Source organism: Silurus meridionalis, chromosome 3, assembly GCF_014805685.1.
Source record: "Silurus meridionalis isolate SWU-2019-XX chromosome 3, ASM1480568v1, whole genome shotgun sequence".
Taxonomy (NCBI): domain Eukaryota; kingdom Metazoa; phylum Chordata; class Actinopteri; order Siluriformes; family Siluridae; genus Silurus; species Silurus meridionalis.
In genome coordinates, this window is record NC_060886.1 from 24,905,867 (window position 1) to 24,929,777 (window position 23,911).

Here is a 23,911-nt window from a genome sequence, read left to right on the forward strand (position 1 = left end):
CATGATTTGTCTATGAAAGTAGTATCTTATAGAAGCGGAGTCTCTCAGAAGTAAAGATTGGAAGAGGTCCACCAATCTGCAAAATCTGCGTCTACAAATTTCAATTTCAGAATAATGTTCATCAACATGAAATTGCAAAGACTTTTAATATTTCATCATCTACAGTACATAATATTATCAAAATATTCTGAGAATCTGGAGAAATTTAAGTGGCAAGGGTTAAATTCAGCATTGGATGCCCGTGATCTTCAGATCTTCAGGCACTCAGGTGGCACTGTTTTAAACACAGATAAGGTTTTGTAATGGAAATCACTACATTGGCTCAGAAACACCTTCAGAAATCACTGTCTGTAAAAACAGCAATTTAAAGCTCTATTATGTAAAGAAGCAGCTTTATGTGAGCATGATTCAGATATACTGCCACCTTCTCTAGGCCAAAGCTCATTCTGTGGTCAGACAAGTCAAAATTCTTTTTGGAATCCATGGATGTGGCTTCCTTTAGACAAAAAACCCAAGACCCATTAAGCTTGTTATCAGCACTTCAAAAGGCTGCATCTCTGGTGGTATGGGAGTGCATTAGTGCCTGTGGAATAGGCAGTGTTCACATCTAGAAAGAAACCATCAGTGGTGAAAGGCATATACAGGTTTAAGAGCAACAAATGCTTCCTTCCAGGTGATGTTTTTTTCAAAGAAGGCCTCACATACTGCATCTATTACATCATGAAACGGAAAATGTGACAGGATTGTTGATCAGCTACAATCCTGTATCAGACACAAATTGGAGCATTTTTTTCCAAAACCTCCAGCAACTGGACTCCTAAGTCCCCACTTAAGCTCTCAGTTATTTGTTAAAGTAGTGGATGCTACATTGTGGTAAAATGTGGTCATGTCCCAAAAGTGTTGCAGTCATCAAATTTAAACTTACCTTATTGTTTCTTTAAAATGGTGCATTCCCTTAGTATAAATGCATATCATATGTTTTATATTTACTAATTTGTATCTGATACAGGTTTATTCAATTTGCAATCATTGCATTCTGTTTTAATTTACAGTTTACATTCAACTCATTTTTGGAATTGGAGTTCTATTCTATTCTATTCTATTCTATTCTATTCTATTCTATTCTATTCTATTCTATTCTATTCTATTTGTTCTGTGTGGCTGTTTTTCAGTTGTTCATCTTCCCAACTTATTGTCTCTAATGTCTTCTCTTCTGTTTTCTTTCTTTCTATTTCTTTCTCATTTAATTAGTACAGCTCTAATCCATTCTTTTTTTTTTACTGTATTCAAGTTGAATTTTTTTTTTTAACTTTCAGAGTTTCCTCAATATTTGGTGTTATTCTATTATATTCTATTTCCTTACTTTTCAACTGCCCTGCTCTTTTCTTTAATGTTTACCTTTTTTTTTCTATTGTTTTACCTTTTCTTTTGTTTGATCTTTATGAATTTTTCAATCTACATTGAATTCTATTTTCTTCATTCTATTTTCTTCATTCTATTCTATTCTATTCTATTCTATTCTATTCTATTCTTTTAATTTTTACATTGCAGTGAAACAAAAAAATCTTATCTGACCTTTTTTTTTTTTTGTCATGGCACTTTTTCCTCTCCTACTCCTGGTTTATGGATAGCCTGCGTCTCAAGCTCAACCCCCGAGGGCATCACATCTTTTCCAATAAGGTGTGCTACTCATTATCTACACTTAATATGCCTTTTTCGTGTATGTGCCAAAGTCTTGAGATTCCTCTTCAATTAATTTCAGCTGCTTTATGGGTTTGGATGATGGAACCAGGGTGTGGGACAGCAACGGGCTCAGAGAAAAGGTCTCCAGATGTCTCTTAACAGTATGACAGTGTTCTTTACCAAAATGTTGTAAGTATTTAGAGTGATCGTTGCCTGATTGCACAGAATGAGATGATAATGAGGTTGGTAAAAATATTATTACGGAATAAAACGTAAAAGCACCTTATTTAATCAAGTCTTGATAGGTTTTTTTTTACATTAGTTTACACTTAATTCATATACCATTTGGAGTGCAATATCAAATAGAACTTTTCTTTTCCCAAAATATGATGTTATAGTAGAAATAAGTGCATAATTGTGTACATAATCTAGTTTGCATATTAACAAATAAGTTCTATAAATTTATTGCATTAATAAATCTATGTCAGTTCAAATCTATCTATTTTGCACTATTTAGAAATGTATTTAAATGCTGGTCAGTGTTTCTTTGGCAATAACAATGTCTGAAAAGCAGCAGAATTTCTAGATCCATCATGGATTTAGTTTTAGTTCTTCCTAACATGGCAAACTAATATGTTTTACTCTTAAAACCTTTTTTTTTCATTCAGTATGGATTAACTACTCCTAGCTTGATATTGTTTAATTTTCTTTTTTTTCACATTTATTCCTGATAACTGAGACAAACTAGTGATTGGTTGAGATTGTAGAGATTCTGACAAGTGGGATTGCACCCAGACTGTGGGTCAGACCCATGTTATTAGTTTTCTGTGTGAGCATGTGTGTTAAAGACAGAGATAAAGAAAGGAGTGGGAAAAATAAATAAATGCCTGAGCCTGCATGTCTAGAGCTCCCCTTCAATATTTCTCCTGGCTATTCGGTATTGTTTGAATGCTATAAACAAGCACAGGAACAAGAAAATAAATCCTTTTACTTGGGCCAGGCTAAGCTCCAGAGTCTGGCGCAGTGTCCAAGTCAAAAGTCATCGGTACATCTCTCACCTAACATAGTCCGTACACATGGAAATAATTTTCCAGACTTATGAGGAGTCTTGGGAAAGGGTGGAAATGGCACTTCTCTATCAGGGTTTTGAAAATTATCCAGAAAACTATCATAGGAAACCTTCAGGAGAATAGAACAGCCCATTTTTTTGATGTTTTGGCCTAATTACCACACATTTCTTTTGTGTTTATTTCCCAGAATATACGATTTCAAACATAAGACAGGTATTGAAGACACTCCTGATAAAAGCTTTACTAAAACCAAATGAATGGGGAATTTCTTTGAAATGAGACGTCACTAGTAAATCCCACCTTAGAGAGGCAATATCTCAAACCGGCCCAAGAGACAGTGCTGTCTGCAAAACCTCCCCCAAAAACAGAAACTTTTCATTTGAGGACAAAAAAATTCTTCTGGGTTTTAAATTGTTTTGGCCTAATTATCACAAAATGACAGTGTGTTTGGAGTTATTTTCCAAAGATGTAACTGCCTACGGGGATTAAAGGAGACTTATAGGGAATAATTGAGACCGTTTATGGAAAAGAATATGACAGAAGGCATAGATAAACAAAAAGGGGAAAAAAGAGAAAAATGAGGACAATCAACAAATGGACCAGAGTACTATGTATAGCCAGTGGCACTTTTGGTTTTCTCAGTCACAACACTACATCATGGATAAAAGCTTTAAAACACTTTAACTCTCCATGCAGTCCAGTCAGTTTTCAGTCTTCCTGCTTGTTTTAATCCACTTAAAGTTCTCAATTAAGTATTCATACAACGCATCACATGCATAAATACAACACTCCTGTCTCCTGGCAAACTCTTGTGTCTCTTCTTGTCTTGGCCGATCGGCATAAAAAAGCACCTGTAAAATACGCTGTAAGGAATGTAAGCACAATTACTGCTAATTAATAATGGATGCAATCACAGATGATTAGTTAATCTGTGCAAGTATTACAGTAAAAATAGTGATAAAAAAAAGCCATTCTTGGTTTAAAACACTAAATGTTTTTACTATAAAATCTTTAATTCATTCCATCTTTTTTTAATACAGTCTTACAGAATAAAATAAAAGACACCTATACATTTTAGCATCGTAAATCAAAAAAAAAAAAAAACTATGATTTTTTTCCCAAATGAGCGAACCAGTGAACATAGTGGCAAAGAAAAAACTCCCAGAGAGATGGAGGAAACCCTGAGAGGACCCAAACTCAAAAGGGAAGCCATTATCATCTGGGTGACACCAAATGTCCATTTATTTATAGTTTCATCATTGTTGACATTATAAATTGTTTACTGATGGACACGAGTGTAAAACTGTTCAGACCAAATGAAGGCCCTAGCCACTGTCAAAAACTGTATATATTAATTACAGTCTAAATCCAGCTTCATGGTTCTCTAGTTTAATTCTCCATAGTAAATTAATGGATTATTATCTTTTATTCATTTTTTTTAATCATTATTAAATGTATGGGTCTAGTCAAGTAACTAATGTAATAATGGTTTAAAACTTAACTTAAAAAAAGTAAAGGATAACTGATATAAAAATGCCCATGCCTAGGCTGTATTTATTTCAATTGAATGTTGTAAATGATCATTAAAGCTGGATACTTGGATTTTTATTGGACTACATAGGCATTAGGAGGGTTTTCAGCAACCATAACTCCTGTGTTCCAGTAGCCCATTGTGGTAATTAGTCCAGGTAATCAGGTTTATCATGTGAAAAGGCTAATTGATCATTAGAAAATCACTTATGCAATTATGTTAGCACAACTGAAAACCACTGTGCAGGTTAAAGAAGAAATAAAAGTGGACTTCTTTAGACTAGTTGAGTATCAAGAGTGCTGGGGTTTGATTATAGTCTTAAAACAGCTCTCTTCTAAAACCAATCAGGCAGAAGTCTATTTTATGTGGCAATTTACCAGGACAGTGAAGAGTTCATACAACAATGTGTATTACTCTCGTAAAAGAACAGCACTAACATGATAGAAAGTGTTGTGGTGCACAACTGAGCAAAAGAACAAGTACATCAGAGTCTCTAGTTTAAGAAACAGTTGTCTCACATCTCTGCAGCGAATGCCAGTAAAACCCCAGTCTCAAGTTCTCAGTCAAGTTGCAACTCCAGGATGGTGGTCTTCTAGGCCAGTTGGTCTTCTAGGAGTTGCAAAGAGAAAGTTGTATTTGAGACTAACCAATAAAAAAAAAAAGATTAATTTGAGCCAGCGAACACAGACACTGGACAGAGGAAGATTGGAAAAAAATGTGTTATGGACAGGTTAATCTAAGGTTGACGTTTGGGACACAAAGAAGACCATTTGTCATATGCATTTTTGAGAAAAAAATGAAAAGGTGCTGGAGGAGTGTGTGATGCCATCTGTCAAGCATGGTGGACGAAAGGTGATGGTGCTTTGGGTTTTGAACAAGGAAGGTTATTACTCAATGACCCAAAGCACTTCTCTAAACTATTCAATAACTATTTAGAGAGGAAGCACTCAACTGGTGTTCTATTTGCAATGCACCGGCACCTGCAGAGCCTCCAAAGATACTGGACTGGCTTGATGAGCACGTTTTATGTTCCATACCATCAAGCTGCTTCTACAACAGCTCCGTATCTTTGGAGGCTCTGCAGGTGCCAGTGCATTGCAAATTGAACACCAGTTGAGTGCTTCCTCTCTAAATAGTTATTGGTTGGAGGTGCATGGTGCATGGAGAAGAAGTAAAAGGTTTTTCAAATGACCCCAACAACATGATAGCTTATTGATAAAAAATAAATACAAAGAATTACAATTTGTATTTTTTTTTCAAGCAAAAATCAGGGCAACATTTTTTCTTTATAGCTCATGTGATCAATAAAGGTATGACTTTTATGAACAATGTGACATTTTCTGGTTGATCCTATACTTTTGGTAGTGTGAACAGATTCATTTCAATTCCATTCAGTTCAATTTTTGATTTGTATAGCATATTTAACAATGGACATTGTCTCAAAGAAGCTTTGCAGAGATAAAAAGGTTATGAAGTTATAGTGTATAAGTTTAGTGCCTATAAGTGGGTTCCATGTTAGTTTATCCCCATTATGACACATCATCCCAATGTGAATTGTAAAATGGAAAGAATAAGTCAAATGCTGCACAACAAAGAGGTCTGTGCTTTACAGAACAAATGAATAATGACACAAAACATATAGTGAAAACCACCCAATTGCTTCTAAACAGAAAGTGTTTAAAGGTTCTAAAATGTCAGAATGAAGGCGTCTATGGGTTCCAAATTTCAGGACGTCAAAGTATTTGATTGTTTAAGTATAAAAATACTTTTTTGTTTATGTTTTGTTCAATTTTTGAAAATGGAGAAAATATCTACAAATGGCAGTCATTTTTAAATGTTTAATTTTTTTGTCAATATAATAATTTAAAGACATCATTTTAATCACATCTATTCATTTCTAAATTACAACTAATGTGTACTAATGCAAAAAGTTTTAATATTGTGTCGCTATTCAAACACCAATAAAAAAACAAACCTGTATTAATTCTACTACATTCGTCCAAAGTCAATGAAAAAAATGAGATTGCAGAAATTACTTTTTTTATCATGTAGGAAACTTCAACTAACTCTGAAAGCCCCTCATGCAATCACATGGTCCTTCAGACATGCAGCAAAATCCCAGAACACCGTCCACTCCAGATAAATATTGATCACGGATGGTTTTAATTACTTTTGTAAATTGAGCAATTTTGGTATTCTCTCTTGACTCCCTGTGGAATGTAAATGTGTGTGTATGTGTGTGAGGGGGAAAAAAGAGAATACTGAGACCTATAAATCATGCTGGATACATAATTCATTGCAAGTGTGTGAAAAGGACAAGACAAGATGCTTTGGATCATTGCAAATAACATATGGCCTAGTGTCTCGTCTTCACACTGGTTTTGTGTGTGTGTGTGTGTGTGTGTGTGTGTGTGTGTGTGTGTGTGTTCCTTGGATAAGAGCTCCAGTGCTTCAGCAAGCCTCTTTTAATCCTGTGAAATATATTTTGCCTCCCGTGGGGAGAGTGACTGATACGTTGTAATGGTTTATGCACAGATTTTAAAAGCGGACAGTAGCTCATATATTACATTTTCTAATGTTTATAGGAGGGATCGAACGCTCTTTAATCACTAAGGGGAAAAAATACGGTGGAAATTATCATCTTGTTGCTGACAACTGCAGTTAATTGCATCATAAATACTTTGGGAATGTAGTCGGGTCATTTGTAACCATCACCGCTCGAAAATATCTGTGTGTGGTAGGACCTGTGAGGATCTCTCCTCACAGAATGCCAGCAGCCTGACCTCAGGAGAGTGAGCGCTGCTCTCAGGTAGATTACTCTGTGGAATAGCAGTCTTTGAAGTTTGGGAGCGAGGGAGAGATACTGCGGGATTGGGACGACCCTTGTGATGACCTCAGCGCTAAAATGCTCAGGCAAGCGCACCAGGAGTGCATTTCTCCATGCAGTCTTCATCAGAGGATCTCCTCCTTGTCAGAAGAGCACTCCAGGGCCTACACCCAACTTTAAAAGATGAGCAAGGCAGCCAGAGCAGCTGGGGCAATGACCCAAATCTGAGGAGACCTGGATGAGGATGTTGGGGTGACTCTGGTCAGCTGGACTGAACTGGGTGACTCGAGAGAATGAAGGTAAAACAAAGTGGCAATGCATTAAAAAAAAAATCTCAGAAAGAGATTCACACACACACACACACACACACACACACACACACACACGTACTGAGAAAAATGTGGGCCTCCTACTGAGGGACTGACATTTAATGGTCTTGGAAACATTTCTTTAATTTCACTTTCTTTCCGACTTTTCAAGGTAATTACTGCAGCTTTGATTTAATGTGATCTAAGAAAATGGACCAGATCTATTTTCAAACAAAGTTGGAATATGAAAGTAGGTTGAGTTGATTTTTTTTATGTATATTTTACATTTTTAAAGGATTTATCATTTTATTTTTATATTTTTCAGTTATTTTATTAGATTTTTTTAATCAGATTTTTTTTGTAGATAAATTCTCATTGCCTCCGTCTCACCTCAGCCTGACAGTGACCGAATACAGATCTGAAATATTGTTATGCAGTCTGAAAAGTGAGGCCCTATTCAAATCAATACAAGTGCAAACATGCTCCCTAACTCCCAGCTCCCTAACAGCATCTCCCCACAGTCTCATGGATTGCAAGGAGAGATAGTAGTGTGACATGAATTGCGATCCACATGTAGATGTCCAACATTGTATTGCTGCTCTGGGATCGAGACCTGTATTGTTATTTTGTGGGGATGCCATTACAACATAACCTGCAAATAATTATCTATATACATTCAGTGGAATAATACATGGGAGAAATGAGGTCAGGGGAAAAATATTTGAGAATAGTTGCAGTTTCTGCATTAGATACCAAAAATCAAAACGCTATATAATAAGTCTATAATATATAAAAACTAGTAAATATATGGGCACAATAAATGGATGCAAAACCTAGTCAGATAGATTTGGCTAATGAATAAAAATAAATTCTAATAAATAGAATTTGGAAGATAAATTTGCAACAAATAAAAAAAAATAAAAATATATCATATATTTTATATAATTGTAATAAATAAAAGCCTTCAAATCCAGAATGTTATTGTTCACATACACAACAATACAACATGCAGTGGAATATTTGTCTGGATTATTTGTGACATATATTAAATATAATTATTATTATAGATTTTGCTCTAAAATAAATGTCATTAAATTTGCTCAGAATTAAAGCAGAATTTATTTGTAAAATTTCTGTACCTGTAAACCAAGTTTTAATAGATTTTCTGCAATGCTTCTACCATTTTTAGTGTTTTTTTTATGTTAAAAGTGTTTATGCATTGTGAAAATTCAACCTTCATAATCATAAAGATTGTGGCCAGAAATGTGTACAAAAAAACGAACAATAAAAAAAGCTGAAATTAGGAAAGTGTGATCATAACGAAATAAATGCCTTTCATTTAGGGGTGCTAGTTTCGTATGTTTTTTATATATATCTTATAACAATAAAAATAATAAGGATTAAATTAATATTAGATTTAATAGGGAAAATTTGGGAGCATTCACAGAGCTCCAAGGCAGTCCATGCAGGCAACTTTCTCACTACTAATGTAAAAACATGCTCAGCATCTGTTTTTGAGTGTTTTTAAGCTCCATGAGCATCAGTTAATCAGCCCAGCTGGGGATAAACACAACCTGATAAGTTCCAGCACCTTCCATAGATGCAGCAATGCTCCTGCAGTCTGCGGTCTTATCGCACATCCAGCTCTCCTCCACTCCGAATGGCCATCACTGCCGTCCACTCATCCTCCCTCTATCCCTTTTCCTTTCCAGCTCTTTCATCTGTGCTACTCTATAAGCCTTCTGGAATAGCAGCATAAACCACCGTCTATCTCGCAGGTTCTGATCTCCCTGAATTCGATTTATTGCTCTTTGAATTGCAGTTACAAAATGATGTCCTTTTTCTCCCTGTACAAGCCCACCTATCTCTCTCTCTCTCTCTCTCTCTCTCTCTCTCTCTCTCTCTCTCTTAATTTCTCTGGCATCAAACTGGCTGAATTGGTTGCTGTATTTATACAGCTCCAACTGAGATAAGAGTTGCGGCTCAGTGTGTACTTGAGCAAGCTTGAGAGGCTTTTTGCGACTCATGTTACATCTGTTTTCACTCTGAAAAAAATAAAATAAATCTTAGGTTGTCACTCCATTCACTTTTTCATGGTCCCTTTATTTATTTTACCACGACTCTGTTGTGTGTATGTGTTTGTGTAGTGAAGAGATATTGTACGGGTTTTATTGGCTATGTTCAGGTGTATTGGCTGTATTGTTAATAGCTCCACTGTTGTTAAAGGAATTATGCACCTGAGCTCAATATGTGAGTGTGTTTTATTAGCTCAGCTCACCTGCTCAGCCACTGGCGTGTCCTAAAAATCTCATAAAACCCCAAACAACAACAACATGTATGTGATGTGTTGATTAGTGAGATGCAAAGATTGGAAAGAAGCACTATTTATTGTCTCCTGTGTACCCTTTTTTTATTTTCTTTTTTTTATTTAGTCAAACTAGTGGAGAGAGAAAGAGTAGAATTTTTTGATCATGTTCATTTCATAACACGTGCCAAAGTGGATGGTGAGCTCTTGAAAAATGCAAACTAGATGCATTGCAGAAAATCATTGCCAAAGTGGGTTTTTCAAAAAAAAAAAAAAAAATGTTTGCATGGTGTGTTCTAGATTAATTCAGACAAATCAAATGGTGCATTCTGGAAGAACTCAAACTAAAAGCATCATAGTTTCTAGAATTATTTTATCAAAACACATTGTCGATTCTAGAAAAAAATTCTGTGTCAATTGTCTCAAGTGTTGGTGAAGTTTTCAATGAAAAAAAGGTGCATGGCGCATTTTTAAAGGATTTCGACAAAGAGTACAGGGTGAATTATTACTGTAGGTTTTTAACAGTTACCTACCCATTACAGATTTACCTACACTAACTGACTAGACTGGAGCCTAAAGATTAAATCAAATATGATACCTTCTTGACTTTTTCATTTAAAGCTTTGTTGCAATTGATATTATCCTCACCCTGTCAATATCTATGGCCATGAGCTGCTCCCAGATATCAGTTCGAAGTTTGTCCTGGAACTTGTGCAGAAATGTTTCTTTTAAACAGATTAGCTTTAATTGTGGAACCTATAAGAGAGCTTTTTTGAAGTGGTAAAATTGATAAAAAAATTAAATGCTAGGCATGTCTCCAGCTCCCAGGTCTGTCTAGGGTTGTGCTTTGCACCCCCAGTGAGACATACAGCTGGAGGACAGAACGGTCTCAGTTGAGAAATAAGAACGAGAGAGAGAGAGAGAGAGAGAGAGAGAGAGAGAGAGAGAGAGAGAGAGAGAGAGAGAGCAGCCGCACCAAACTGGCAGATGTTAAAACTTCGGCATACAAGATACACGGTGGTCCTTAGATGTTTCTTTACCAGTAATCAGAGGAGCCCATTCAAATTCGCTACAGGATACATCACAGGTTAAATGTTGCATTATGAACAAGTGTGTGTCTATGTGTGTGTGTGTGTGTGTGTGTGTGTGTGTGTGTGTGTGTGTGTGTGTGTGTGTGTGTGTGTGTGAGAGATAGTTGCTTAATGTGTGTCAACATATATCATTATTAGATATTCAGGTGCATTTGTGTAGCAAATCTCTAAACTGTGCTGAAATGGCTCTGCACTCCAACAATTCAGCAACTTTGAGGTAAATACTCCTTCAAGATTTTGGCCCAGTCTTGCAACTGGAAGCCCTCTGCTCTGATATTGTGCTCAAATTGGCAGGTGGTGAGGTCGGGACCATGAGGGATGCTCACCGCTCCTCCTGGGACCCCACTTGGCCAGCTCTCATCCTCATAATTATAATAAATTTGACATTTCACAGATAATATTGATTTCTCTATTTTAGCATTTCACCATAGGTGACATAGTCTAGCGTCAAGAATGAAATTTCTATTGATCTCCTGCGCATTAATCCCTCTTGTGTATGTGATCATTTTTATAAGACCTTTTACCGCACATAAATCAATATTTCATATCTGCCGCTGCGACGGAGGAGATGTCATATTTGTAAACTGCGGCTTGACACCAACGATTCTTTTTCCCTGCTCCGGCTGCAACTGTGCAAGACCAGTCAATTTGAGTGCCTGCAAAAAAGGCAAAAGGATACAAAGGGCTGAGAGGAGGAGAGGAAAAACAGACAGGCCCTGCTCCCTCCTCCTCTCTTACCCCCCACCTCTAACGATGAAATAGCATTTTAGAAGGGAAATTAGCTAGTGGGTGGTAAGCGATGCATAATTAAAATGAATTGGCTAACCGCCGCAATTGATTAGGCCTCTCCAACACTGGATTTATTGACCACAACACTAATTTGGCTGTTAACTTCTCATTGGTGTAGTTCTTTGTTCTGGGAAAGTGTAGCCTGTGTTTTCCTGTCAGCTCTGTAATCAGACAGTCTCTCCAGAGCAGAGCCTGTTTTAGCTCGATCGGGGTACTTTGTTAACATTGTGTATATATGGATGAAACTGTTTTGACCAAGATGTTAAGAAGATTAAATAGTATTTTTGTTTTCCTGAGGCTTGTATGAATATGCATCAAATGAAATCATTTGAGTATTTAGTCATCCATTGCAAAAAATACATTTATTTTGAAAAAGTTGTTCATTTTCCCCTGGGATTCGTTGTCACTACATCAGAAGCTGAACCAATCAAAATTGGTGGGGCCTTTTTTTTTCCCTCTTTTTTTATTTTTTTTATAATTTTTTTTTTTGTATTTCCAGAAAATAAATAAGCAATTACCGCACACTTTTCTTCATTTGTAGGAAATGAAAGAATCTTTCTAAGATTACAAGATTTCGGAGAGCAAAAGAACATCCAAAGGTAGCCGAGATAACAGAGCGTACCTATAATAAGGTTTTATCATATCGTTAAGTAATGATACAAGGTCATTAATACACTAAATTATTTTTAAAATTAGGTAAATGAAAAAACCTGCATATTCGTTGTAAAAAAGTAATAAATAAATAAATAAAAATGTACACAAAAAAACAATTCATAAAATTGTATTTAAAAAACTGAATAAGGAATTAAACACCATCATGGTTTCATAACTCAATTAAAAATAATAATTAAATAAAACTTGGTGATGATAGGGTGGATTGTGTTTTATTCCTGTAAACCAACTTCCTAATAATTACAATGATTTATTAAGTAAATAGTGACAGTATTATCCATTTACACTTACACTCAACAAGCTGGTTTCTGTTATAACAGGTATAACGGTTTACTTTTTTCTCGTTTAAAGTTAATAAGACAAAAATATTAAAATATCAAGAAACTGGGATGTTCCCATGTTGGTAAAAATTCGTTTAGACTGCTACAAATTGCTGATATTGTCGAATAAACATCTCCTTACAGAAAAGTATTGTGTATTTTTTTTATTATTGACACTTGGTAACATCATAGTGATGTTGCTATAGGAGATGGAGTATAAACTTGAAAGAAATGAAGAAACTTGATCTCCAGAATCGAAAGTTCGAATTTATATTAAAACCAAATAAAAGTGCATTATTCATTCAGAGATCATTATGTTTTGCTTTCGAATGCAGTGGAATTGGAAAGAGAAAGAAACGTCCTGTCAGTGCTCCTGAAGATTTCCAACCAGTTAGCTGCAAGGTTTTGTTATGTGGCTTGGAAAGGGACATGACAGTGAGAGAATGCATGCCTGTTTGGTGAAAAAAAAAATAAAAATAAAAATCCAGTCACCAGACACCTGACCTTTTCCAGTTTTTCGTTCAACTTGTCCCTTTTTTTTCCCCTCCTGCCAATGAAAGCTCTTTGTACGGTGCCTCAAGAAGGCCAATACATTAAGAGCATATGCTAATTCCACCAGTCACTCCTAATTGATGCCGTTTTACCAAGTATACAAGACTTCTGTCCACAATGGACCTGTTTCTGCCAGCTACACGGAGACAGAGCTCTGTAATTTCTTTAGCGAAAGAGCTCGCCTATTGCCGTGCCATTATTGCAAATTATAAGGCTTCCTTCAGGATACATTAAGTGCTATTCTCGTTTATTTTTTAAAGGCCATCCTTCTTTTTTCTTTTGTCTCTGTCTATTATCTTTTATCCCTCTATCTTTCTCTCTCTCTCTCTCTCTCTCTCTCTCTCTCTCTCTCTGTGTGTTGTGTGTGTGTGTGTGTGTGTGTGTGTGTGTGTGTGTGCATGTGTTTCTTTGTCACTCTGTGGTCTGTCTTTTTTTGGTGAGGTGAAATCAATAAGACGTCAAAAGGCGGGCATGTCTTTAGCTCCCAGGCCTGCCTGTGGTGGTCTTTTACACCCCCTGTGAGACATCATCTTCATATAACAGACAGCTAGAGGATAGGCAGGTCTCAATCGAGAAGTCAAGAAATAGAGAGAGAGAGAGAGAGAGAGAGAGAGAGAGAGAGAGAGAGAGAGAGAGAGAGCAGTCTAAGTGCACTGGCAGATGTTAAACATCCAGCACAAAAGATGCACGATGCACAAACCTGATCCCTTTTATCAGCAGTTACATCCATTTGGAGTTTGCACTACTAATAAACATGTGTGTGTGTGTGTGTGTGTGTGTGTGTGTGTGTGTGTGTGTGTTTGGTTTAGATCAAATGTAATGATTATAATGTAATATCTTTTCCGTAGCATACATGCAAATCTGCATATCTATCCTTGCAGGGACCTTCCATTGACAGATACTAATTAATATTAGGCAACACTTAAATCCAAATGCATTATTTAATTTAATTTAATTTTATTTTATTTTTCTCTGGTAAAATAAGGCAAAAGAAAAAGAAAAAAATTTAAACAAAAAAAGAATTAATGATTAAAATTTGTATCTATTTGGTCCACAACAAGATGGGTGAAGACATGCACACACACACACACACACACACACACACACACACACACACACACACACACACACACTCCTCTCTGTCTCTCTGTATCGCCCTCTCACTGCTATCTCTCTGTCCAACTCTGGCTCCTTATCCCTGTTTCTCCTCTTCATGGGGCTGTGAGGGTATGCCATGATTCCTCTCCTCTGTCAAAGATCTATCGCTCCTGTCACTCCTCTAATGTTCTGTGAGTGTGTTCCCTCATTCTTGGTAATGGTGATGGAGCGACTGTCTGAAGGCCTTTAGTTCTTTCTGCACATATTGGAAAAAGGGGGATGACCCTTCGGATCACCACCTTTTAACACCATCACAACACTGATGTGTGCATGGCATGGTCTGTGTGTGTGTGTGTGTGTGTGTGTGTGTGTGTGTGTGTGTGTGTGTGTGTGTGAGAGAGAGTTTGAGTGAGGAGAGACACAATACCATCTGTCTATCAGTTTCTCTATATGTGGATGCTTTTCTGTCCTCAGGATGAACTGACTATCAATTGTCTTTTATCTATCACAAGGTGAAGGACATTTGACCTCATAGTGGCATCGCTGTCCTGGTGACATGATCCATAGTGTTTTGTCTCTATTGTTGTCTTGTTGAGCGCTGATGACACCGTACACATCGCAGACAAAATAAATAGTTTTTAAAAATCACATTTTCATTATTCAAATTATGTAATCCAGATTCAATTAACACACAAATTAAATACCAAATCATAATATTATATTTCAATTTTATATTACACACAAATTTTATCTTGTGCACATTCTGCATATTTTGGTAGGATTTTTGTTTAATACTCACCTGGTAATTAAATTTTTACCAATTAGTTACTGCATTTTTTTTTTCCCATAATATCATGTATGATTGCTTGAATTTACAATTTGGTGAAAGACTGCTGGAATACACCTTTGAGTATTTTTCATGCGATCACATTTTACTCCATAATTGTGTGGATAAACATGTCGTCTATTAAATGTATGTTGGAGGGTGTTTCAAATTAAAGTCTAAAAGGTTTGACATGAATTTGATAAATGAGAGAATTATTTTTTTCTGGTCACCCATTGAGTGCCATCACCCATATCTGGAACAATTGCACTGGATTAATAATTGATGGATTGATGATTGTCTAAAAAAAAAAATAAACACTTTATTTGTACATTGTTACATATTTGCAACTACCATTGCTTTATTTAACCACTGTTGTATTTCCACATAGGTTCTTAAATTGTTCTTCATGAAGATGCATTGATGTACATTATGGTTCAACATCCATGGAACTTGTAATTGTACTAAAGGTATTTTGTAGTCGAAAAATGTTCTTCAGCGTAAAAGAATAGTTTACACATAATCTCAAATGCTTATCATATATACTCTAATATAAAGAAGTTAACAAACTTGAACTGAATAGGTTGAAAATAAGTGAATAAATGAATGAATGAATTAATTAATTGAACTAATAGTTTAATCAATGAACATGTGAATAACATTACATTTCAACTGCAAAATATTTTATCTGCAAAACTTTTTTTAGCCGAGTGATGTTGAACGGCTGACTCTTAATCCTGGTGGGCCTGCACCTGAACGACATTCAACCACTGCAAATGATCTAGAATGTAGTCACATTACTTGTTTTTAACCATCTTAAGTTTTCTTATATTACCTCACTAATGCTCACCTACAAAGTCAACACCCCTTTACCTCTCATCACATATATATTGGTACTTCTTAAAAAAAAACACCCTGCTTTCTAAATATTTTTTTTCCCCAACAGACTGTGTCCTAATGAACCAGTATTAGAATGTATTTATTGATAAAGACTTCATAACACTTTGTAAGTCACTCGGGTTAAGGGCATCTGCTAAATGCCATAAATGTAAATGTGAATGAGTTGATTTAATTGTTTATTGCAAATGTTATTTATATTAAGGTTCAAAAATTGTATGTCCTGGATCATGGCTAAGAGAGAAGTTAATTCATTTTTATTATGTTAAATGTAAAAGTTTGGCTCTTGGAGTTTTTTTTATAACACTGGAAATGGTTCTTTATGGAAATGGAAAATTTATGCCAATTTTTCCAGGTACCTTTTTCCTTTTTTTCTTTGTTATGTGTTTAATACAAAATTCACCTACTATGTCCAGAAAGAATGTTTTAATAAATGTTGCTGAATAATTTCCCCCTCGATTATTGTGCGTTACAATCTTTAAACTTAAAGATACCGTTAGCTAATGAACATCATTTTTGAAGTATGATTGTCATATTTGTTCATATATTTTGTTCATTCATTAAACAATCATTAAATATAGTAATTGAAAAAGTTATTGTTATTCATTAAAGAGTTATTGATTCTTTTTATTAAGTTTTTTCTTCTTTTTTAGGCAAACTATATTTACTGCAAATGATGATCATTGTCATTTTCAATAACGATCGATTTGGAGTCTAGAATTACTTATCATGGTGCTGATAATATTGCTTTGTCCTATGTAGCCTCTGCCCAGGATTCCCAGAGATGTTTTGTTTGAAAGGACGACGTTAAAGTATTTTTTGATTTATCTCCATTTGTTAAGAGACTTTGACCTTTGTGAAATTTAATTCCACAAAATATAAAATGTTTAGTTTTGCCTCCAAGAGAACAAATGGCGCTTTCGAGGGGCACGAGAACGCCATTGTTGATGGCGGAGATATTTAATCGTGCGGAATTAACAACCGTCATGGTTTCCGAAGATTAGATTAAGAAGCTATTTTTCTATTTCCCAATGCACTTGATAAGCCGTAGTTAAAAGTATCCATTTGTTCTTTCTATGTAACCGAATAAACAATATGTATATTTACGTTTTTTTCCCCGAATGAAATTCAATCAAAATGCACATATTACATTGAGGCCCAGTGAAGGGAGACTGAAATTAAATTTGGCAGGCAGGAATTCAGTTACAGAGTTAAAGACTTAAAAAAAAAAAAAAGTCAGACTAGCTCTCTGGGTAAAAATGCTTAAGCTTTGTTTTCAATTTGTTGTGATCGTTTCTTTGCATGATGTCTATTTGTTAAAAACACTGCGCTATACATCTTACGTTGCATTGGGTTTCTTTGTGTATGCTTGTAAGTCTGTATCTTTGACAAGGCTTTGATATTACTGTCAGGCTTCCATGTTTTGATAGACTAAAAACTATTAATTCCAGCTTTTGACTATAATAGATGCTTTAATTTATGACCCCCTTCCCCCATCCCTCCACCCGGGCCATGGGTCGCCGTCAGCCGGTGCTTTAATAACAGCATTATCCCGGAAGGTCCCGGTGTTGGAATAAATCACACAAGAAGCTCTAGATGGAGATAGATTGGGAGGAGTAATTAGGCAAGCCTCTATGCCTCCTTCAATGCCACTCATTTAGCACACACTCTTTATCAGTCTCCGCCTCAGACCAGCACATTGCCCTATATGTACGTGTGTGTGTGTGTGTGTGTGTGTGTGTGTGTGTGTGTGTGTGAGGGAGAAAGGATTTCAAATTCCTTCGTTATGTCATGGCAGAGACAGATCCTGTACAGCTGGGTGTCACTGGCTCTTGCTCTCCGTGCGACGCGTAGCACAGTTGGAAGGGTCTTAATTGGAAGGAGTCGACTACACACACCCAACATGAAGACGGCCTCTGACGGAGGAAGACATGGGACATGATGCTTAGCCTTTTTTGGCACACCTTTCTCTCTTTTTCTCTTCCTATGTCTCTCGCTCTTTACACCCATACACACAGTCTTTTTCGAATCTGTGGTCAGCATTAGTGTTGTATGGGCTCTCTGTCCACTTGGCCTTATGTTCACATGTCACAATCTTCGATACAAGTGTATAAGTATGTCTGTCTCAGCAGATATGAGTCCCACATGTGTGGAAGCTTTTCCTTACTGGCTTGAAGTCATTTGCCTGATACAGATTTTTCTTTATTCTATACAAAATGTTCTTTGCTTCAGTGTTATTTAGGAACACTTCAAATATTATTAATTCATTTCTGCCTCAAGGCTCCATTGTAGCTTCTTCCATTATAAACTTTGTGTTTGCTGTTGACTATGTGTGTGTGTGTGTGTGTGTGTGTGTGTGTGTGTGTGTGTGTGTGTGTGTGTGTGTGTCATTTGAACTGCCAACTAGGAAAAAAGGAAGAAAACGCCCCTCTCAACTCCTTACCTACTTTCTTATTGGCAAGTGGTAAAGGTCGCCCTATTGTGACTCCACTACTACTCACTACATCCACATGTACTCAGCGGTCTTGAAATTGCCCCTACCTTTTTCACTTTACCCCTGTGTTGATCCAATCACATTATTCAATCCTCTGAGAGGATTGCTTTCTCATATTTCACAATCAGGATCCAACCAAAAAAAAATGTGTGAAAACACCAATTCTGTTTACCTGCATGAGTTTTGAGAGAGTGGACTAGCAAGCTAGGTCCTTAGGTGCACATGGAAAATGCTGTTTTTGTTAGAAATGCTGCAACATTGTCTGATTATCTTTTTATATTTATGTCTTCTCATCCTTTTAATATCTTTTTCTCCTCTCTCCTGGCAGGCTTGCCCTAGGTACGCTCTTACAGCGAGGCCTCCCCTCCTCCTCTCCACTTCCTCACCCAGGGATGAACGGATAAATGGAGATGAAAGCGAAAATTCTGAAACACTTGATTCATGATGTACCTCTGTCAGACTGTAGAAAGAAGCTTCTCTCCCCCCCATTCTCTCATTCGCCTGTATAATGAAGAGTAACAGTAGCACGCACACAACGATGACTGTGTCAGAAGACGTCAGGATTGGCTGATTATGGTGTGCTAAATATTGATCGCTGCTTCACATTTGTCAAAATTCCCTCCTACCTTTAATTAGAATTTCCCCATGTGGCATGTACAGAAACTAACCGAATACATTACCCCTGGCAGGAGCAGGGGGAGTCTGCTATATAATTGTGACCGCTTGTCTTTCCTCCTTTCTCCTGATTTTAGAAGACTCACGGCCGTCTGTTTGACAGTGTATAAGTTCCTGTATAATCAGGCTAATTTTCCACCTCTTATCACAGAATGATCTCTCTCTTTTTCTATTCTTTTTTTGTACATTTTTTGTCCATTGAACCACAATTTAGCTCTTTTTGTCTGTATTTATATGGGCATATGCTTTTCCTTTTTTTTTTTTTACTCTTCAACAATCTTTTATATTATAATTTCTTAACGTTCCCAATTCTCATTTTTTTTTAAAGAAAACTTAATTTGCTCCATGTCCCTTTGCTACTCATTTAAACTCTTTTTCCAAAAAATTTTCTCACTGATTTTAGCCAAAAGTGCTAAACTAACTAATTTCTGTTTTTTTTTTTTTTTTTTCTTCTATTTTCTTTTCCAGTAATTTGTCCCTTCTTCTGCTCATAGATATATATATATATATATATATATATATATATATATATATATATATATATATATATATATATATACATACATACATACACAATAATACAAATACATTTGTAGCATTTCATAATCTTTCACACTTTTCCTCTGATATTTTTCTTCTTAACTTGCCTTATCCACATTTCCCTTTTCCCTTTACCTTTTCAAATCTAATCCAATTTTCTAATTTTGACAATCTTTCTCCACACATTTGCCCCACCTTTCTCCAATATTTTTCTGTTCATCTTGTAACAATTTTCCCATAATTCTTTCTATCATGCATCTTTTTTCACCAGTAATTTCACCCAACTTAAACCATTCCCAAATGATCCCTTTTTCCACTTTGACTCCATCACTTTCTGTTCTCTTCCATAAATCCTTTCACACCATGCTTCTTTATTTTGATTCACTAATTTTTCTCATTTTCGCTGACTGACCTTAGGCGTCACCAACTAGGGAGTAAGAAAAAGAAGGAGAGACAAAAGAGAGAGAGAGAGAAAAGGGGGGGGGGATGGAGCGACAGACTGTGCTGGGAGAGGTGGCTCTCTCTATTAGTTTGTTTCATGCTACACTGCCTCAGTCACTGACCTGTGCGAGCCATGACAAGCCACACCAACGCAGCCTCAGCCAATCAGAAACGAGCTGGAAATTAGCACTGCTCTTTGCATTTGGCAGACAGAGGGCTCGACCAAGGGCAGGTCTGTGACTATTCCCACACTGTTGCATGGCCATACACATTTTATTGATTTTAGATTTGATTTGTTTCAGAGAGAGAGAGAGAGGGTCCCTTGTGGTGCTAAATAGTTCTCTAAATATTTTAGTATGTTTTGTATGGAATGTATTGAGTTTGACTGAGAAATGGCAATGACCTTGCACTTAAACGTTAATGCACTAGGCCTCAAACAGGTGAGGAAGGTGTGTTTGTGTATGTGTGTTTTGTAGGACTTTTACAAATTAAAGTCTATTTCAATTTAAATTTTCCTATCCAATAACTCAACTTACTTCTGTGTTTTTTCTGGCACTGACATTTACTGATTATACAGAATTGTTTCTGTTTTTTTTCTCTCTCTCTCTATTTTCGTATACTTTCCTCAAGCATATTTGTTGATTGAGCTACTCTGTACACACCTTGTAGACAGGTATATAAATCTCCTGTGTCTTTCAACTCAATATTTTATACATTTTTTACATTCCAATTTTGCTTGAAATAATCCAATGAACATTGATCAACTCAGACATGGAAATAAAATAATAAGCAATTTATATAGTGAAATAATTCAGTTCCTATTTTTGCCTTTTTTTTTTCTTTTTTTTATTCTAATGTAAAATAAAGTAACTATCTGGAACAGAGTGGGTGTTTTATGGAAATATTGCATTCTTAACTGTACAATTCACTCAAATGCAAATATAATCCTCTTTATTACAAACTGTGAAAAAGCCAAGATCATGTTAGTTGTGGTTCTGTGAACCCTGTACAACTGTAAGAATCACCTACATGCCTTCTTTTGTTCCTCCACACATATGCCAAGACTTTACAACAAAGACAGAAGAGTTTTTTTTTGGAATTTGAAGAAACCCAATTTCATACAAGGTCATGCATTTGGATACATATGTCATATGTCAGATTATGCCATAAAGTCACCACATTGCCATAAAGAAAGTGAACCAAGTAACACTCATGTCACTGAAAGGATGACTTTGTCACTGTTAAAAGGTGGAATGCTGACTCCCATAGTGGGAGCTCAAACATCCTGGAACAGCATTATTCAAAATGAATAATATATATGAATATGAATATGATGTAAGGAGTAATACACTCCTTGTTTAAAGACAACATTCAAATATTGATCTAGATGGCCACTTGATGACTGGTCGACAAGATGTTAGAATGTCAATGCTTAAACATGTGCTGTAAAATAGCATTTTGTTACTTCTGAAATATGAACATACTGACATATTAGCAGTGTTAGCTCATTTATATACACCATGGAAGTAAAACTAAAACAGGGTAGCATTACTAACGAAGAAAAATGACTAAAGAAGTATTGAATAAATAACCGACTTGAATAAATGCAACAGAACTCCATATGTTGTGCATTGGCCCAGAATGGGTTTTCTAAGTATTTATTACAAACACTGCAATCATGACTATTTATCAAAAGCATGTAACAAGATAAGGTGATTTTCACTACTCCTTGGACAGTTGTAATATAACCTTAAAACTGTAAAACTAAATCTGAGTGGAAATATCTTGAAAAGAATGACCTTTATGTAATATTTAAATTAATCTTTTACAATTTCAATTACAATCAACTAAATATAAGATCATTTAACCATATTCCGGACAGTCTTGTAGCTTACTTATCAACAGTTCCTTTGTTCTTTTAAAAAGTTTAAAAGCTAAACTAGCTGCCAATAGAATAAGACTATTTTAGGCTTAAATATATATTAATACAGTATGGTATGAAATAAGCATAATAATTCAATGCTTGGCTTATTGTCATCTCATTATAAGACACAGGAAATCAATTTGCAGTTCAATACATTTACACCAACAGACTACTCACAAAAAAATTATAAGAAGCAGATTCCAAAATAAAATAAACACTATAATGACAGAAATGGGAGTGTTTTAATGGTGAAGGGAAATGACTACATGTAACAAAAATCCATAGAGTGGATAGAAATAGAAATAGTTCAGATCAAGTTTAGATCTTGAAAATACAACAGAAAAAGTGCAATTTTTTTGTTTTCTTTTCAAAAAAACCTGATGTTCCCCATCTGGTACTCTTTCATTTCTCACTGTGTGTGCTGCTGTGTTTGGCTCAGAGGGCCTTGCTTATTGTGTGCTGTGGTGTTAAGTCTAGATAGTCGGGTTTGTTCTGTGTTCTGTATGCGTTAAGTCTGTGTGTAGAGGCGGCAGGTGTTTTATTGCGCTGGGTTCGGCTGGGGTTTGACATACGCCTGTGCTTAATCTCTCTCTCTAAGGTGACAAAGCCCAGTTAAGTCTCTCTCTCTCTCTCTCTCTCTCTCTCTCTCTGGTGTATACACACACACACACACACACACACACACACACACACACACACATATACAAATCATACATACATATGCACACCTTTGGGTTGTCCTTTGCTTACATAATTAAAGCAGATTCAGTAAAATTTTGATTCATTAAACTTCATAACTGTGCGTTTTTTTACTTATAGCTGCATTTGTAACTTTCCTTTTTAATTACACATGCAGTTCTGGTAGAAAAGACTGCTCGCATTTTTTTGCACACCATTATTAACAAGGAAATTCCTATGTTAATCACTTTTTTAAAATATGGCAGGTGTCTATTGTGTACAACTGTGTAAAAATAAATAATAATCCCAAAAAATGTTGTCATTTTTTAATGAAAATACATCTAACTGCCCAAAGTCATTGCATTGTTATGTCCTAAATTAACAAACAAAGAGCAAACAATCTTTTTTGTATAATATTCAGAAAGAAAAATCTCTCCTTTGAAAGGAATATAAAATGAAAACTTTTTATTTCTTTATTTCATGTTTTTATTTTTATTTTTATTTTTTACCTGTAACTGTCTCAGAGTTAAATATGTGTTATACATATTTAGAGTAAAAAAATATGTGACATTTGATTTGACCATCATCTTTGTAATCCATGGATCCCTGGAAATGTCTGTGTCAACAGATAAATGTTAATTTATCATTTATAATATTTACATAATAATATATGTAGAAAGAAAGAAAGAAAGAAAGAAAGAAAGAAAGAAAGAAAGAAAGAAAGAAAGAAAGAAAGAAAGAAAGAAAGGAAAGGAAAGGAAAAAGAAAAAGAAAAAGAAAAAGAAAAAGAAAAAGAAAAAGAAAAGAAAAATACACTGTGTTTGATCTAAAAGTGTCTTGGGATTGTAACCATTGCTAATTCAAGCAGAAAACTTGAATGAAAATAAAGTAAATTGTGAATTGCACATGGATGTAAATAGCAGATGTTGTTCAACTATTGCCCAATGCACTTCTACTAGCCAAGGCTCAGTCCAACATAGTGTTCCATCACAGTTATGAGTTGTTGTACAGTGTGATCGCTGTCTGTATCTCTCTTTTTCTACAGCAGAGATGAATGAGTTTCTACTAAGGGAGCGCCACTGTTTACCCAGTAGGTCATGCAGGGGATGCTGTTTATTGTCCAGAAAGGCTGTATGTGTTATTATGTGGGTTTCATCCAAGTTTCTTGCTTTTCTCTCACATTACAATACATC